General features: G+C 49.7%; 1 pseudogene; it reads left to right on the forward strand.

Annotated features, from left to right (window-relative positions):
- Nucleotides 1–1,263: 1,263 nt before the first annotated feature.
- LOC146179723 (uncharacterized) lies at nt 1,264–2,853 on the forward strand (annotated as a pseudogene).
- The last annotated feature ends 17,225 nt before the right edge of the window (nt 2,854–20,078 follow it).

A 20,078-nucleotide genomic window follows, 5' to 3' on the forward strand; every position in this document is an offset into this window, starting at 1 on the left:
GCAATGTCTATATATTATTAAGTTTTAGGTAGGAACATCTAGTGAGTCTGAAACACTACTACATTTAAAGGCACAGCCGTTCTATCGCATAACGAAGGTTAAGACTCCTATCAAACGAAGAGGCGTCCGTGTGCTGTGCGATGCCAGCGCACGTTAAAGATGCCTAGGTGGTCGAAATTACTCAGTAAGCCTCTACTACGGCTCCTCTTTCTCTCTTTCCACTTTTACTCCCACCTTCCTCCCTTCCCTTACGGCGCGGCTGAGGTGTCCACAGTTACCGTGCCTTTCCTTTCCTATAAATCAATCAGGCTCAAGAATCCCGCCAAAAGTGTCTCTTAGCAAGCTGTATTCACCGAAACTGGCAGCACAGTGATCAATGCAGCGAGAAGAGAGCTTGGATATGTACGCATTTATTGCTTCTTAACAAATATGGCGGCTTTTTTTTGTATTTCAAACAGTGCTACCCATAGAATATATTGTTTGATGCATTTGTGTGGTCCCTCATAATTCAGTCAAACGAATACACATTGGCTATACATTTTTGTGTAATCTCTTACTGTTTGCTCCTCAGAAGCCACGGGACCGGAAGAGGCAAAGAAAACGACTGGTATGTATACCACTTCGGCGCTAGAAGTCACGCTTGTTTATGCTAAAGTACATGTATTTATTGACTGCATTGGAAATGTTGTGGCGTTGATGCACATTAGCTCCTGGTTTCTTTACAGATGTTTTTGCGTGCAGCGGTGTGGTATATGGTGCCGATTACTGCTCAGAGTTATAACTATTCGGTTGCATCTTAAGCCTCGTACTTTCGTTACCGGCCGCAGACAAGGGGGGCGCTGCGAGCGCGCGACGAGAGCAGACGCGTGTGTTTCGGCTCCGCCAATTTACGGCTGGGGCCGCGTCCCAAATCATGCTACCCCGGCAAAACTGGCATCGATCGATCCGAAAAATCAAGCGGAACAACTGGATACAAAAGTCGTCCAGGTAGGCCGATTCTCTTCAAATCTACGGCCATTTTTCGACCGACCACGTTGGCGCCGTCGTTAAGCCTAACGGCGTCGCCGACGCCTGGCCTGGCGGAATCGGCCCTCCGAGGAAAAAATGGCGACTTCCGCGGATCAAATACGCGGTTACGACCCTGAGGCAATGTTGTGGACCTCGGTACCCGCCACCGGAGATACAAATTCGACGGTGATCCCGAAAATTCGGAGTCAAGCTTTACTTCAACCGGCTGCACGCCGCTCCCAAGACAAAGCCCAGATGGCGGCGTTCGGCGCCGCCCCGGCCGCCATTTCGTCGGTCGGAAACATGAACGCTCCCGCGACGCGCGTCACGGGAAGCAAGGACAAGGCGTTCTCGAAGTGGAAGCCGCGTCCAATGCCCAAACCGGCTCCTGAAGACTACGTTATAGTCATAAAGCCCAGAGAAAGTGTTTCTCTTCACGAGGCGTTCACGGAAACTGGCTACGGCACTGCCATTTCGGCGTACCTCGGGCTTAAACGGGCCAGCGCCGTCTCCGTTCTACCCTGACGAGAACAAAACATCATCATTGTGCATACCCCGGACATCGAGGCGGCCGACCTGCTCATCGGGGACTTCGCAGTAAACACCGAGAAGGGGTCGATTCCGCTTCGGGGTTACCTGAGACAAGACGGCGGAAACATATGCCACGGCGTGATCGTGGTCCGTAACTCGGACACCACAGAAACTCTCCAAGACCGAGTGTGCTGGCGCGCCGGCACCATCCTGGAAATCCGGAAATTCGGAACATCCAACAAGGCACGCATCACTTTCGCGGGTAAAGAGAAGCCCCGTTACGTGAAACTATGACAACATGGTCGTCTCTGTGCGAAAATATTACAAAACTATTCCTGCGTGCGGCAAGTGTGGGGCCGTCAGGCATCGCGTGGATGCATGTCCAAACTTGCAGTCTGACACCTGTGGATCTGCGGATTCCAAGCTCCGCTAGTGGAAGGGGTGCGGCTCCTCACAACTGTGTTCCGCGGTGGCCACCATGCCACCAACTCTCGCGACTGTGTGGCAAAATTCCGCACACCCAAGATAAAAAAGAAAAAAGTGGCGCCCAAGAAGAAACGCCGCCATGTTGGGCCTCCCGGCGATCAGCCTCGCCAGGAAATCACCAACATCGAGAACCCACCTACAGGAGGTGCTGAAAAACGACCATCGAAGGTGTCGCCACCACACGGCAGACTGGCGAAACAAACGACGGAAACGCGCGGTGATACCAGGGCCTGGGTCAACGCAGTCAAAAACGGACACCAGGTGAACGGTTCGGGTGGGGCTGCTTCTCTCTCCCACCTTTCCACTCCCCTCCCAAGGGCGCGCAGCGCCGATCAAGATCAAATTGCAGCACTCAGGGCCCAAAACGAGATGCTGCTTAAGAAAATTAACGAATTGGAATCCAAAATTAACCAATCTTCTCCGCCCTCGCCTCCAGCGGCTGAGGTAATGCAGAGTGAGCTCGTGGTGCCAAAGGCGGTAACAAGCTTGGAGGCAGCATTCGAGGCCCGATTCGGGGCCACGGAGGCACGATTCATTGCCATAGAAAATCAAATTTCAATGATGGTCAACGCCATCTCCAAATTGCAAGAGACAATCCCCGCGATGATTGCCAAACAAATTGCGCATTCCTTACGCTCCTCGCGCAGGCCCGGCGGTCCCTTACCCGGCCGTCCTAACAAAACTTCTAGACGCACCCCTGAGGTAGACGATGACGACAACTGCTCGCTCTCCGGTATGGAGGATGCCCCCCTTCCCGCGAGTGTTGGCTCCGGAGCAGCGTCAATACAAACCCTCCTCAGCCTAAATGACCATGGCGAGCAGCCCTAAGATCAAGCGCTCCCCAAGAACCAATTCGGCCACCCCCGTCCAAATTGTCCAATGGAACTCTCGGGGCTTCCGTTCCCGCGCAAAGAGGGCGGATCTCCGACTTTACCTTTCAACTTTCGACTCTCTTCCCGCGGTGGTTGCCCTCCAGGAGCCAGGGAGTGGCGTCACCCTCACAAATTACATCACCTTTCAGCAGGACCCCTCTTCCTGCGTCTGCGTGCATAAAAATTATACGGCTACTCTAGTTGACTTAGAACTTGACACTGAATATTCCTACGTGATGGTGACACTTCTTCCGCTCAAGAAACAAGATGCGCCACTCCACGTACTCAACATCTACTGCTCCCCCAGACTCAAAAATGTAACGTTCGCAGCACTCTTTAGCCGTGCTCTAAAGGCTGCGGGCAGGGACTCCTTGGTGATTGTGGGTGATTTCAACGCCCACAGTACACTCTGGGGATACGTGCGTGAAGAGAAGCGGGGACGCAAGCTAGCGGAACTCGCGTCCACGCTGGGCCTGACTCTTCACACTGACCCTGCATGTCCAACACGGATGGGTAATTCAGTGACCCGGGATACATGCCCGGATCTCACCTTTACCAAAAACATTGTACACGCAGAATGGATCAACACCGAGGAAACCCTCGGTAGTGACCACTTCCTTATCAATACCACTGTAAGAACTAAACAATTGGCAAGACCCCACGCACAAGCTCGGCTACCCGACTGGAATAAGTTTCGGCAAAGCTACATCAATTCGGCCTCTATCCACGAACAAGGATACCACGCGTGGGCACAAGGATTGGTTACACATCTTCATTCGGTGGAAACACAAATTCAGCTCTCGGAGGCCACTCCAGAGGTGGACAACCACCTTCTGCACCTTTGGGAAGCGCGGCACAGCCTCGTCCGCAGATGGCGACGCCAAAAACATAACAGAAAGCTCAAAATTCGTATCGCCGAGCTCACTCAGCGAGCGGCAGAGTACGCGGCCCAACTCGCCGACTCAAACTGGGTAGACCGCTGCAACACGGCGGCCAGACAAATGTCGAGCCGGAGCACGTGGCGCCTTTTTCGTGCCCTAATTGACCCGACTCAAACTCGCGCCTAGACACAAAAACATCTCCAACGAGCTATTCATAGCTTCGATGGAAATACATCAAAATTAGCATGCAAACTGCGCGACCAGTATCTTTGCACTAAGCAGGACACCGGAGGACCCGCGTACTCGTATGCAGGTTCAGAGAACGCGGATCTGGATCAACCGTTCCAGTTGCATGATCTGAAGGCGGCCCTGGCTAAAATGAAACGAGGAACAGCACCGGGCCGGGACAAGATAACTGTGAAACTACTTGCCAATCTTCCCGACCCCGCCTACGAAACCCTACTCGCTTTCATCAACTCGATCTGGCTTGGTGAGGCACCTCTACCAATTGAATGGAAGACCGCCCTGGTAACTTTCATTCCGAAAGCCGGCAAAGCCATAAACACAGACAACCTCCGCCCCATCTCCCTCACGTCTTGTGCGGGAAAGCTGATGGAGACCATGGTGCGGGACAGGCTGTCTGGGTTTCTGGAAAATAAAAATACCTTCGCAGACACCATGTTCGGTTTCCGCCCGCAAAGGTCCGCTCAGGATGTTCTGCTTCAACTCGATCGAGAAATTCTCAACCCTGTCGAATATCCCTTCAACGATACGGCAGTACTCGCCCTTGACTTGAAGGGGGCTTTCGACAATGTCGCACACGAAATCATACTGCAACATCTCTCCCAGACGAACTGTGGACATAACACATTTCAGTACATCAAGCAATTTCTCTCAGATCGGCAATCTTTCATCCCAATACAAGACGAAGAACACGGCCCATATAAACTGGGAACGAGAGGCACCCCACAGGGCGCGGTCCTCTCGCCATTACTTTTCAATCTGGCCATGATGAAACTCCCGGCTCAGTTGGCGACGGTCGAAGGCATCCAGCACGCGCTGTACGCCGACGACATAACCATCTGGGCCAGACACGGATCGGTTGGAGACATTGAGGCCAACCTGCAGCAAGCGGCGCAGATCGTAGAGGCTTACGCCCGCCGCTGCGGCCTTCAATGCTCACCGTCCAAATCCGAATTTGTGCACATTCGCCCGTCGCCTAAGTGCACCACAAAAATGGAACTATCCCTGGCCAGCGGTCCAATACCCGAACACGATGAGATTAGAGTCCTTGGTCTCCTTATCCACAAACATCGACGGGCTGATACAACACTAGCAAAACCGCGCAAGGTGGGGGACCAGATGGACCGGATGATGCGCCGGGTTTCCAACAAACGCGGGGGGTTACGGTGCACAGATGCTTGGCGGCTGGCGCATGCATTCGTGACCAGTCGAGTACTCTACTCGACTCCTTACCTCCACCTGCGCAGATTTGATGAGAACGCTCTGGAAGTGATTCTCAGAAAGATGTACAAGCGTGCCCTCGATCTCCCGATCAACACATCCAACCAGCGCCTTATGGGTCTGGGGATGATAAACACATTCGCGGAGCTCCGAGAGGCGCACTTGACTAATCAATACACAAGACTTTCAAAAACGCCGTCGGGAAGCCGCCTATTAGCCCGACTACACATCCACCACCCAGCATTTACGGAAGAGCGCGTACGCATTCCTGAAATCTGGAGATACGCCCTGCACGTACGCCCTCTTCCGGCCAACATGACACGTGACAACCACAGCGGCAGGCGCCTTACGCGGGCGGAGGCACTGGCCCGTCACTATGCGAACACGGAATTTTCTACGTGGACGCCTCCGGCCCTCACCATGGGGGTTGGTACACAGCCGCAGTCGTCCATCAAAAAATCACGGTGAATGGCCTAACGTTCCGAGCTCAAGACATAACACATGCGGAAGAAGTTGCCATCGCGTTAGCCGCCGCAGACAAGGACTCACGAATCATCATCACCGACTCGAGAGGGGCCTGCAGAAATATTAAACAGGGGTACATTCCTCTCTTTGCGCACCGCATCCTTCAAAACAGCGACTACCTCGGGGCCCCCGCGTCTCGAACGATTGTATGGGCTCCAGCTCACATGGGCCTCGAAGGCAATGAAACGGCCGACGCCGCCGCCCGCGCGCTCACTCTCCGGGCAACGCCTTCAGACCCTTATGATACGGATCTCGAACCCAATCCGGCTCTCACTTTTCGAGAAATTATTGAATTATTTCAATTCGGCCATGCAATTTATCCTACGCCTTGTAAGGGTCTTACAAATGTGGAGGAACGCACACTCCTCCGCCTTTACACCAAAACGCTGCTGTGCCCGGCAGTTTTAAAACACTTTGATCCTGCCTGTACAGGAAAGTGCCCGCACTGTGCGGAGAAGTCTTCGGACCTCTTCCATATGGTGTGGGCATGTCAGTCAACCCCGAACCTCACCCCCAAACCCAACCCCACCCGGGAGGACTGGGAGGCAGCCCTGCTCGGCTGCTCCGATCTGGCAAGCCAGAAGGCCCTGGTTCACCGAGCCCTAGCCGCAGCGGTCGCCAATGGGCTCCTGTAATGAGGAGCCCACCTAGTGTTTGCGTGAGGTTGCTCCGGCTACCTCAAGCTTCCTCCCAATAAAGGTTTTACACACACACACACCGCAGACAAAATGGCTGGTATTTACATATCAAAGCGTGGTTGAATTGGCCAGTCTTTAGTCATCGAGGCCACTTCAAGTCCATCGCCTAACACAAGTGCATATTAATTGCAAGAAGCTCTGCAACGTTCGACAGCAACACAGAAGGCAGCGGATGTAACCGCATCGGGTATTACTATAATCTGATTACCTTGAGTACTGCTATGCTTCAATTACTTTGATAGTTCACATTGAAACAAATTGCTGCTTAGGCTTAAACAGTGTAAACGTTTCATTCTTGGTGTATACCGCTAAAAGTAGGCATTACACCTTTGTTGTGCTCTGCGAGAGCTAGTTGTTCCACTTAAATTGTTAGGAAACAGCTTTCACTACTATTCTTCCGGTATGGTTTTTTGTGATGACCTATTTTACGGAACAACCTGTAGCTTTTTACTTTATTTTTACTTTTTATTTTTATTTTTTACTGAACATTTTACTTTTTGCTCTATTGCAACAGCTCTCGAAAAAAGACACGGTCAGCCGACTCGTTATGGGGTCTCTAAATTTGCCATTGAAGTTCCCCATTAGATTCCACTGCAAAATAAGATATACAAATGATGTTAAAGAATGTTCCGTGGCTCCCCGCATAAGCAGCCTTCATAAACGAAGTCCAGAAACTAAGGGCAATATAGTATATTTAGGGTTTAAGCATTTCTCTTCAAATGCTAAAAATTTAAGCAATCGTGTTCGCCTTCATTGAAATAATGGATATAAGAGAATGCGATATTTGCTCCAGTGTGGAAAGTTTAGTATGGCTTGATATTCATTTCATTGTGCGAAATGCCGCCAATTATTGTTTTCCTCATCATTGTCTAGTAATTTCACCTATTTGTATTTGCCTTTTAACAGACGCATATTCAAAGTCTGCATCTTAACGAGCCAGTTTATTACGTGCAAAGTATGTGGCTTACACTTCAGAGAAACGTCTGTGTAGAACTTCGTATTGTGCTTTAACTAACGAAAGCAGAGCTACTTCAGCAGGGTACTAATGCTTCTCTTCGTAAAGATAAAATCGGCGGTATCTCCTCTGAGGCATTGCACCCCGGCACACAAATGTCGTCGTGAATTGCAGCTGCTCAATTGCTTTCCTCGTGAATGTCGTGTAGCTTGTGCCACTATCTTGACAGCTGCGTTATGTGTGGAGGATGCCACGTTTTGTATTCATGTTTGGTTATCCTTCAGTACAGGGCAGAAGTACGCTATACAGCCGAATGATGAGATAATTAACAAAGCTTTGTAATTTTATATGGCAATTTATATTCGGAAAGACGACTGTGCTTTCTATTCATGTTAGGTTATCATTCAGTACAGGAAAGAGGTACAGCCCTGTCCACTTCTAGCTATAACAAGAGTCCTGCTTTCAAATCATCATTGCGTCCGACCCTGCCGCGCAATAAAGCTAAGTGGCAGGCAATGAGAAGCAGCACTTCCGGCTTCCTTTGTGCTTGCATCTTTTTGCATCAATATGCGTCTGCGTGCGACGCAATGTTGCTTTGAAATGAGTCACCGTGTTATAGCTTGAAGTGGATGACCCTGTATGCTATCCAGCAGAATGATTAGATAATTAACAACGCTTTTTTGATTTTATATGTTAATTTATGTTTCGAAAGAGCTTGCCGACAGCAGTGGATATGACATGGCACTTTTGAATTTTTATATCGGTAACAGAGGTCAAAATGTCCAACAACAAAAAGAAAAACATCGTAACGCTCATTGAATTGGTAACGCCCAAGTGTTGGACCCTTGCGAAATGGCTTCATTTTGTCTTTATGCATCATGTACAAAACCTTTTCGTGTATTTGACGGCATTCAACTAGAAAAAGTGGCCGGTGTTTTCGCGCGCCGCGCAAAAACACATTGACCTATGCCTCGCGCCGCCTAAATGTAAAACAGATGAAAACAAACTGATAAACGCCTTTTTACCGTTCCATGTTTAAAACCTCAATGCAGCTAGCACAAAACAGGAAGGAGATTGATCTTGCATGTTTACTGCTTTCAGTTTGGCATTTAATGAGTCCTTAGGGCAAAAGCTAATACTAATGTATGGTTAAGTTTGTATTAGAGTTTACAATTAGGGATAAGAATTTGACTAGATTTATTTCGTTGCGTATCATGCAATCAGATATAATGTATCTAGAGCACACATGCTTATCTAAGGGATTTTTAAAGTAGGTTTGCTGAATAATCTGAAACGAATTGCAAAATTCCCTGCCCCTTTAAGAATATCACAGATCCCAATACAGCATTAAGATGAAGTAATATAACTGAGGCCCTTCTTATATGCGTGACATCAACGCGACTTGTCGCTTTTTCTCTGAATAATAATGTTAACTGAGAACCCCGGGTTGACAGGAATTTGTGGTAGCAAGCTAAGCTGTGCCGTTGTCGATTTAATGTTTACGTAATGCATAGCGAAAAACTCTCGCCCATTTACAGCCTCATAATTAGGCAGGCTAATTATACGAACGCAGCAAATTTTGCCCAAAAAGACTATGGTATGCACGGTGGAATTGGAGGCCCCAATTATCGGCAATAAGTTAATTTGAGCAAAGTAGAGTTCTGGGCTAGTTGGTAATACATGATAAGTGGGAGGCTTAGCGCGGAACAAACAAGGACAAGAGAGGCACACAGGACGAGCGCTCGTCCTGTGTGCCTCTCTTGTCCTTGTTTGTTCCGCGCTAAGCCTCCCACTTATCAAGTTAATTTAAAATTGAAAAAAATATTGTAGAGGAGGAACGCACTCAGTAACGGTTGAAATTAATGGGCATTATACAGCCAGTTCGGTTGGAGTTTGAGCATTGTCGCTACATAAGACACTGTGGATACTGGCTAACACAAGACACTACAATTATTGTCGTATGTCGCGTTCTGTAACGCATTTATTGTTTTCTTAGGCACAGCGGCTTTAGCTGTATGCACATATTTTGCTAATAGGAGTGCCAACAGTCACAACGTAACGCTCGGGTTTAATTTAGTGCCATTGGCCATATGGTAACCAGTTTGCAAAATTGCGTAATGATTTGTGTTTTGTTTTCTGCAACTTTCCTCCGCCTGAGCAATCTCAGGGATTATCACTACTTCCTTTCGCCCATTTAGTGTTATCAGTACAGCCGTAAGAATGGTTTCGAAGCTTGAGCAATCACAGGGATTATCACTACTTCCCTTCTCCTATTTAGTGTTATCAGTCCAGTCGTAAGAATGGTTTCGAAGCTTCCAAGCTGAACAAAAGAGGACTGAAGCGCTATATGCAAGGTCACTAAGCTAGGCACCAATCGGTGATCAATAGATACAAAAAATATTAGAGCAGCTTTCTATGCGAAAACCTATACTTAATGTCTGGTGAGCTTTGTAATTTTTTGTGAATGGGTGTACTGCATTCTTTCTGAGCACAGTGCCATGCAGGAAGACGTGAATTGTGTTGTTAGCGGTGGATATTATAAGCAGTACGAGGCTTGCAATCTCTTCAGTATTTAAATCAATTAAAAAAAATGCTGTTCCATAAACAAATGTGGTTCGCATGGTGTAAGTTTTGAGTGGCGGGACCAACCACTTTATGTCCAGGCTAAATGTCTATACACATGATGAGTATTGAGCGCGAACTATCCAGTGCGAAAAATAAGCATGATATTAACAAAACTGTCTTAATTTGATTTCTTTAGGGGAGGAAGAGTAAGTATACAAACTTGATTCAATATTTTCCTTTAAGCTTACTCACACGCTTTCAGATGTGCCTCCAATTGTTTACAGTAAGCCTTAACGCGTGGTTTATCAGGGCCAATTCACGGTTTTCGTTTCAGCATGTGGTTTGAATTATTTGCGCTAGATTGATGGTTTAAACTTTACTAAACCAACTCGAGCAGGAACGTCTTAGAAAATTTTCCATGCGATGATTATCTACGTGCCATTACGTCCCACATTTCACAGGTAGCATTCTTTTTGGCTTCAGGAAGATGCCACCAAAACGATGACGCTGCTGCACGATAAAGCTCGAGTGCCAGGGTTCTGCAGTCGATCGCATATTTAGTTACCACTGTGCGGCAGTCGCGGCTCTGCTCTAGGAGCTAAACGCCACTGTGCTAGCTCACATGGTGGCCAAATGAACAACACTAAAACCAAGGACAAAAGAGTCCTTGCCGGTCTCCCGTCAGACTTCATGATCGGGAGCGCGACTATGCAACTGTTAGTGTTCAATAGGAGATTCACCTCTGCTCTTCGAGCAGTGGACGGGGCCGCCCGCTCTGCTCGTCCCGTTGGTACTCTTGGTGGTGCTCACTCGCTGGTCGACTCCTCAGTGCACGAACGCACTCCCTCACTGCCAGAGCCAGCTGGGCGCTGCCGGAGTATACCAGAGAGAGGGGAAGGAGGCTGCCAATTTGATCTTGAGCCGGAAGGCGGCGCGCAGTTCTCTGCCGCTACCGTGCGTAGCCATGACGTAAATGGCATTGGCGACGTGCTGGAGAGGGCCGGTGATGTATGGCTTTCCGCAGCCTTCCTTCCTCAATTTAGGCGTCTGCCGGGGTAAAACGCGTGCACGTACGTTACGGATGCGAAGCGAGGGAATAAAAAACTCAACACTACCTTTTTGTTACCTTCAGTCTTAAGACACCCAGACCAGTAACGCGTGTTCACCTGTAATCCGATATCCAAGCATTGTAGAGTTCTTGTGAATGATCAATCCACGCATGCTCCCGCCAATATTAAGTACATTTACATTGTTATGCACCAGAACAGAAGCCTTTCTCCTACCACTGTGAATTCACTCGTTGTGGCTAAAAACGACAAAGGCATGTTTGCACGCGTGCAACTCCTACGCTCATCAGCCATCATCCACGCAGAGTCGTTGCTGGCTATCGCGGAAACTAGGCGATGGGGCCGACCGCCGTTGTTCGAACAGCAGTGACTACACAAGCTTTATAGACACGGGAAACTGACAGGTCTACACTGGCCGTTGTTTAGCAGTTTCGCGTGACTACTGGAGAGCTTTGCTGCACATGCTCGAGGAGCAGCCGGCTGGCGCGCCGGAGCCGTTCGCTCCGCCACTACAGCGCGTGCGCCTCGCCGGTCTGCGCATTCAAGAGGAGTGAAGTCTTAGCCGCGGCAGACGCACTGGAGCCGGTGCGTGCCCAGCTGTGCGCCTCCGTTGCGTAGTAGTTGATGTTGACAATCAAGGACAGACAATCAATTCCAAGTACACTGTTTGAGCCATAGAAACGGTGATGTGTTACTTCGCTGAGCACCGAGCCATCTTTATGGCAATATAGAAGCAACCAAATTTTGAACAAAAATAAATATACATGTGTCACATATTGCTAATACTATGTATGTTTCATTGCAGCAGCAGTAAGCATGATGATCAAGCTAATCAGCTAAGAATGGCAAGCTCAACTTTAATAGCGCTACGTATATCCTGGCATAACCGAGCTAAGGCCAACAATGCTAACACAGGGGCCAGTTGGCTGATCGTAATGGGTAATACTGCGCTACTTGCTAGACGGGGGACAGGTGAAGGACAACACACGAATGAAGCGCAACATTCGTGTGTTGTCTTTCACCTGACCGCTGACCGAGCTAAGGCACTGCCATTTTTTGAAATGTTGCTCTCGGCAGGAGTGCACTCTACTTTGCGCTCAATGGGACAGACATAAGGGGGGGGGGGGCACTTTTCTGCGGCTGCTGCCAGTATCGACAACAACCTGCTCAGCTGCATGGTTGCGCTAGAGGACGACCCGTTTGGGCGGTTGACGCATGCACTTCCGAGAAGTCGGGATACCAGAAATGAGTGGCCGAAGCAGGCAACAGAAGGAAAAGGCAGAGACCAGTTAATGTGTGTCAGGGAGTTTAGGGAGAATATTCAAGCTCGGAAAAACGGGCGCGACAACTGGAAGTTTGCGAACTGAACGTCACTCAACGACATTTTCTCCGGCGGGGCGGAGTGTCGGATTTACTTTTTGTTTGTTTTTATTGTGTCACGGAGTGTTGAGATGAGTGGAGGGAGGATCAGAGAGATTTCTAATCACCGATATATCCGCGGTTAGTGAAGCTGTCTCAAAAATTCTTTCGGTGAGGTGACACGTTAGGGAGTACTTATCTCTCACTTTTTCTCTCGACCCTTTTGTTTCAATACATTTTAAGCGCTTCTATGTCCATTTAATCCCACTGGCCAAACACTCGCAATTGTGCGTTGTCGACGTCATTCGCAACATTGCGGACGTCATCTAACATCTGGCTGGAAGGCAACAGAAGGAAAAGCCAGAGACCAGTGAATGTGTGCGCGATGTGTCAGGGAGTTTAGGGAGAAAATGCATGCTCGGGAAAACGGGCGCGATAACTGGAAGTTTGCAAACTGAACGTCACTCAATGACCTTTTCTCCGGCGGGGCGGAATGTCAGATCTACTTGTTGTTTGTTTTTATTGTGTCACGGAGTGTTGAGATGAGTGGAGGGAGGATGAGAAAGATTTTTAATCACCGATATCTCCGCTGTTAATGAAGCTGTCTCAAAAATTCTTGTGGTGAAGTGACAAGTTAGGGAGTACTTATCTCTCACTTTTTCTCTCGACCCTTTTGTTTCAATACATTTAAAGCGCTTCATTGTCCATTTATTCCTACTGGCCAAACACTCGCAATTGTGCGTTGTTGACATCATTCGCAACATTCCGGATGTCATCTAACATCTGGCTGAAGAGTCCATTTGCATGTTCATCTCCCTGCCAAACATGGAAAAAGCAGCCGTGATGCCGGACGATTAATTTACGCTCATGCCTCAAGGATGATGCGACCTCGCATTTTACCCAACAGCAGCTTGATACCCCAATTTAGGCACTAGCTCCCACTGGACTGTATGGTAGCCCGTGGTTTTCTGCTGCAGTACAACCATTGCTGCAAATGTATCAAGAAAAGCCTTGAACGTGAAACGTCTGGTATTGTCGGTTATCAGCTGATCAGGAGAGTCAAAACGACAAAACTCCTGACAGCTTTATCAGGACACCCGGGGCAGTCGCTTTCCGCAGAAGCTGCTATTGAGCGAAAACGCTGAAATAGTACATTACGACGAGCACGAACTTGCACTCCAATTTGCTAAACGGCAGCGGCCCAATCAAATCGCAAGGAAGGATGGATCCCCCAGGGTTTCTTGCTTATGATTGGTGGAAGTAAGCCAGGTGGCCTTCCGCCTCGAGGCACTCTTTCTCGGCAGATGGAACAAGTTAGCACGTATTGACATAAGTCTGCCGTTATTTCAGTCCAGGTAGCGAACCTACGAAGCTTCTGCCATATCTTGCACTGCCGTGAGAGCTGGCGTCGTGATAGTGCCGCGTAACGGCGCGGTGCAGTTTGCACAGAATAAGGACTTTAAAACACTCACTAGAGGCTTCCTTGGCTGGCAGATAATTCATAAAAGCTAAAGCATGGTCCTGCGGGAAATGCTCCAATTAACTTGCAGCAATACTAGCTAGACTGTAGTTAGAGGCTACCATACTACCGAAGGCTTGATAGTGCAATAGTGCCAGAGTAGTCGGCGCATACGTCTCTTCATTAAGACAGTTTATTAACTGCTGACAGATAAGTCTTCCGGCCGGCTGAAAACTGTAAACCTCCCTCTGTACATTATCTCGTGGATTTCGAAGACGAGGAACTCCCCGCGGCGCGCTCCTTCTCCAGACGCGTAGACAGCTGTCCTTATGTCTACTCATTCTCCGCCTGCCGGTTGGGTATCAGCGATCGGCGTTCGTGACAGCTCATAACTGCAAGCATTGCCAGTCCCTTTTCGGTAGCGCAATTTGTTTTCGAAGGGTTACAGGGTCAAGGCCTGCCGTGCAAGCCGACCTCTTGGCTCACGCATGCGCTTCAGCATGTTAAGGCCATGTGGTCGATCTTGGCCATGAACCTTGTTTCCTCAGCGTATATTTTCAGTTATCACTGTGCGTAATGACGGTCAAGCGTTCTTTTTGCGTCGCTAAGTTATTGCTCGCCAATGCCACCAGTTACAGCTGGTCACGTCCATCTACTAGAGTGCTGCACCCACTCCGATATCACATGCATCTTTCTGGATAACAAATTCCTTGTTTAGGTTAGGTAGATTCAGGGCTGCTGTATGCGCGATGAGGCGTGGGAGCTTTCGAAACCTGCATTCCGGCTCATCATTCTATTCACAACTGGAAAATATCTTTGCCATCGCGCCAAGGGCGCTTGCAGTGGCTCAAGTTATAGGTATGAACTGGCTGTATGTATCCCAATGTCCTAAGATGTCGCCGAAGAGTGCTGACTTATTTATGCGTAGGAAACTATAGGAATGCCCGAAATATCTTGAACCGTCCGACACCTGCCCCATGCAACGATATCCAAGCAAGGTCACCTGACTCTGTGGGATTGAACGTGAGGCCAGCAGCACTGAGCTTTCCCAAGACGCCTCTCAGGTGATCGAGATTGCTCATCGAATGTGTGGAAATAGATCACATCAGCCAGGTAGGCAAGGGTATGGTGGTATCTGACGTCACCGACTACACGGTCTACCAGCCTCTGGAATGTGCTCGGAGCTCCGGAAAATCAAATGCCATTCTTTTGAATTTACACAGCCCGCTATGAGATGAGAATGCCATTTTGTACTCATCGCCCGTAGTGAACGCAAAAATGCCAAGAGCTGAGTAATATTCTCTTCTGTGTTTGGGGTGTCCGCTCGTGGATGAGAGCGGCTTCCAAGAAGGTACTCAGCAGACGGTGCCGTTCAAGATAGCACAACAGGCGTGTATTTGGTTGCCTTGGACATAATACAACACACACACAAAAGACTAACTGTTACGCAGTACGCCGCAACGTACTAGTAGTACCGCGCACGGTACACTCACGGCTCGCAAGCCGTGCACTGCCCGTACCACTGCCCAAGCGCACCACTGCCCGTAAATACGCGGAGCCCTCGGGCGACCGCGGGAGCTTCAAACCACGCGACTGCTCACAGACGCGGCTCCGTTCTAACTCGAGTTCCGTCCCCGCCGGAGCGTAGCCCCCCGACGCGCAGCGCTCCCTCTCTCTATTTTACGAGCCGTGTCACTCGTGTACGCTTTACTTTCACGCTGCAGACAGCCGAGATCATCGCCTCTCCCCGCGGGGGCATTGCCCGCCGTTAGCAATGTATAGTCTGGCGGTTTCTTCCGATAAGTTCCGCTCTTTGCAGACACATGCGAAACCGGAGAGCGATGCATTCCCACCGTCCCGGTGCTCTGTCTGCGGAGAAACACGGCTGTTGTATATGGGCTTCGAGTGCGCGCATCGGGGCCCGCCCGGCGGGGGCAGAGGATCCTCTATTGCCGACGTAGCTACAAGCTGTTTTGCCCCAAGCACAACTGGTAACTCCAGAGACTTCCAGAACGGCAAATAAGGCCACCATCGAGCAAATCCTGCAGAGCCTCCTTGGTCGGTTTCCATTTAGGACCCCTGACGGGCCGTGGCATTACATTTGCAGGACAGCGCGCTACGCCTTTCTGTGGGGTGCTGAACCCACCTGATGCATCCCGGTCGGTGATGCATCATGGTCCTCCAATGTCTCTCAGTGCGAACAGTCTCTCACGCTGGCAGGCCGCCGCTATCGATCTCGGCAGCTGACGCGGAAATCTATTTCTTTCTTCATCTGAAACGACCGGGAGTGCATCTATTTCCACTTCCGACCTCGGAGAGGGAGCATTGAGACGAACCATCATATATGTAGTCGGCTTGTTGGGCGAGCAGCGCTCATGGTAGGGATGCCGCCCATCTCTAAGCGTTTCCGCCGTGCGCGTTAATGACAGGCTTCGTTGTAGATGGCGTGTTGAATGGCCTGACAGTGGAGTACGCGCTCTTCCGATAAGCCGTATTGGCGATATCTACCGACTGTTGGGTTTTCACCAAGAATTCTTGGCTTAGGATAATTGGTAGTGCTAGGCCATACAGGTGAATAAACGCTTCTGCGAACAAGTTGACCCCAGCCCACCACGAGCCAAACGTCACCGCAGGGGTTCACCTCCCCGCTAGAGAGCAGGAGTGGTGACCTTCGCTGTCGTATCCGAATGAACCGCCGTCAGAACTGGGAAAGAACCTCATCTCAAATCGGCAAATAATTACACTCGTGTTTAGCAATACCTTAAATGCAGCCCCTTTCTATTGCGATGTGAACAAAAGTCACGGGTGTGCTGGTCTGTTCTCTTACCTTGAATGCGGACGTGACGCGTACGGATTTCGACCGTTTGTAGTCTCTGCTGGCGCTGCTATCGGCTATCATCCGTCCGTTTTGTTGCTACGCTCGGCAATGTTCAGATACATGCGAGTGTTTGGTTGCATGCGGAGCTCCAGGAGTGCGTTCTGAGTGCAAGGGCGAGGACATGTGCTGCGCCCCCCCCCCCCCTTCTCAGTGGTTGATATGACTTCAGCACGTACCCACAGAGACGCAGACTTCCTTGGCACAGGATTGTGCTCACTCTTTATCATTGGGACGCCACTCCAGGCACTCCTTTCCTTTAGGGACTGCAGAGCCGGCACCGGGTTCGCTGTTAGCGATCTGCTGAAATCAGGGCCTTGACTGGAAAGCTCGTTCAGGTTGGTGCATGGGCAGGTGCTCAAATATATTGAAATGTAGGGCGGCAATAGCGGATGATGTGTTCTATTCGCTCCAAATGAGATGCTTCTGAGCGGCGTACTCTCATAATTATGGCATCGCTTGTACAAATTCGATAAGAGGCTCAACCGTTGCCTGTGTCTGTGGCTTGAGTTCTCGCCGCATTCACTGCTTGTAATATGTAAGGAACTCCGTAAACAGGCGTCGGAAGTGGTAACGCTCGCTTTGTGACAAAGTTGCACCACTGGGCGGCTTGACCGATGCGTACAACTGGCAAAACGCGTCGAGAAATCTCGCTGTAGTCTCTCGTAGCTCATAACAGTGCGAGGCCAGCAGGAAGGCATTAGCGCTCTGTCACTGTAGTATTGTATGTCGGTATCGGTACTCCTATCTGAGAACCAGGCGAATATGCGAACTGCAACGCCTGTTACAAAGCGGACGCGAGAACGTTTGCGGCACCTCTCTCCTTCGAACATATTGCGCTCTCATCAGCTATCCTGCGTTGTGTGCGTGCCACTGTTGCCCCAACGGGCGGCAGCTTCTGAAGCAGCTCGTGTCCTGCCAATACATGGTTAGCAGTGTGGCCAGCAGACCATTCTGAATGCGCCGCGGGCGAATGGGGGTCCTACCTGAAACTTGGCGGAATGGTTGAACATGAAAACCACAGCAACTGAGCTCGATCTTCGGATGCTGGCCAGTATCTCCGGGCGCGTGATGGGGCTGGTACAGGTGGGTCGCCGCCGCTTGCGGCGGGGGCTGGTCTGGCGCCGATTTTTTGTCTGTTTTGGGCCGTCATTGCGCCCGCCACCGCTTCAGTGGTGGTGGACGACGCCTGCAGCGCGCGTCGTTCTCTCCCTGTTCCTTTTATTTCTTCTCTATTTTCTCTTCTGTCTGCACGAGGCCGCGGAGGTGGCTCAGCTACAGAGCCAGTAGCAGGCCCGAGCATTTTCTTTTCCTTCTTGCTACAGCCACAACAACAATCTCCGGGCGCGAACATAATACCGCGAGCCACAACGCCGGGTGTGCCAGGGAACACGCTCAAAACAAAAATTCTGTAGCCTCAGCCTTCTAACTTTTCTGGCTCAGTGTGTGCCAGAAGTTCTTGGCGGGACGTTTTGGATGCTAGCAGCGCCCACAGCTTCATGCAACATCACCCGATTGACATCTCAAACCCACATTTACGGTTTGAATAATGCACCGGGAGGGGTAATCATAGAGATCTGCCCAGCTTTCCCCACACGTCGGATAAGATTAGGTCAGACGGCCGGCATGATGAAATGCTAATGTTCATGTGAGGTTCTTGCAGTGCTGCGGCTCTGCACTGGCAGGCGCACTATGCTCGCTTAGACCACGCTGGTAGCACAAGTGCCCAGCACGAAAAAAGTGGACCAAGGATACAACCGTTTCATGGAGTAGTTCTGCCGTCGACCTTCGGCCACACTTCCACGCAAGAGGCATAGTTCAAGGGCAGGTTTAACGTCAGGCCATCCAACCGTGGACAGGTCCACCCTCTCCGCTCTCTCAACTCCTCACTGCACCCACACACTCTTCACTGGCACACCCAGCGCGCGCCGCCACCGGAGTAGACAAGAGAAATAAGGAAGCAGGCTGCTCACGTGATCTTATGCGGTAACCGCAGCACGCTTCTCCCTCACCGCTACTGCGGCGTAGCCAGGAAGGAAGGACACTGGCGACACCCTTAAGAGGGGTGGTGTTGTAATGTTTCCTCAAGTGATCTCAGACGTTCACCACTAAATCGAAAACTGGAAAGGGCACTGTGGAAATTACAATGCAGAAAAGATAATGTCATTATTCACATTATCGCTCATATTAATCTTAATTGTCGTCGCTACTATCATCGTCAAGGTGGGCCAGGAGAATTATGACATGCATTTCACGATCCCGGGCGTGGCGCAGTTGGTTAAAGCGCTCGGCTGGGGATCCAAAAGATGGAGGTTCGATTCCCTGTGAAGACGAGATTTATTTACTTTGAACTATCTTCCTCACGGTAGACAAGGAGAATTATGATCAGCTTTTCGGGTAATGACGTCATTTAATGACAGCTACTAGTGGGATAGGACGCCGGACGTTAGGCGCCGCATGAGGCGTTATGGCCTTCGCCTGAAACAAATCGATTGCAGACCAGTAGTATTATCTGAAGCACCTGAGGAGCAGCTAGTGGTCTGGGTGCATCTATGTAAATTGCATTTAAAATATGTCTTCTAACAATAGCTATGAAGTTCATCTTTGACAGCACAGAGATGTAAAGAAATTCGATGTCATGATAGAGAAAAGAAAAAAATCCACCTAGGAACAAGATGACAATATTGATAAGGGCCAACCTACGTCAGTAGTTTGGACAATCGGCTGCTTATGTTGAGGATGCGATAATAGCAACGCCAAAAATCTTTCGATCTAATCAATTTGTAACGCGCCGCTGGCCCATGCGATGGGAGCGCATGTTATGAGCAGCAGTGCTCGTTTGCAATGTCTAGGCCATGAACCTTATGTGTTAAAACTTTAACCTCTAAGGGTCCCGCAGTGGCTTCCTTGACCATAATTTCGCACTGGCTTTGTATCATACGCGCGTTGTGATCAATATCTACAGTTAGAAGCCGGTCGTAGCTGGGGAAAGACGTAACTAAGCAAGATACAGGCTGAAGCGAAATAAACAGGCGATTGGTGAGTCAACTCTGAGTATGAGGTTCGAAATTTACTTTGCAAACTTGCGTTCAGTCTTACTGTACGTCTGCACTGTGATGACTACGATTCCTCCTGAGGAGATTGACGGCAGTTAAGCGACATAATGTTCCAGCTGCAGATTGTTCATTATATGCGCATGACAGTACCAAGCCGCGAATTTCCATTAATGCGCGCCGTATTTTTATGCAGGAAACGAACTACTTATTACATGATAAGCTGCATTCTGCTCCTATTGCTGTTTTTTCTGTGTGGCGTGATCTACATCTTCACCTG

Source organism: Amblyomma maculatum, chromosome 9 (assembly GCF_055883805.1).
Source record: "Amblyomma maculatum isolate TAMU_Amacu chromosome 9, ASM5588380v1, whole genome shotgun sequence".
In the NCBI taxonomy this organism is placed as follows: domain Eukaryota; kingdom Metazoa; phylum Arthropoda; class Arachnida; order Ixodida; family Ixodidae; genus Amblyomma; species Amblyomma maculatum.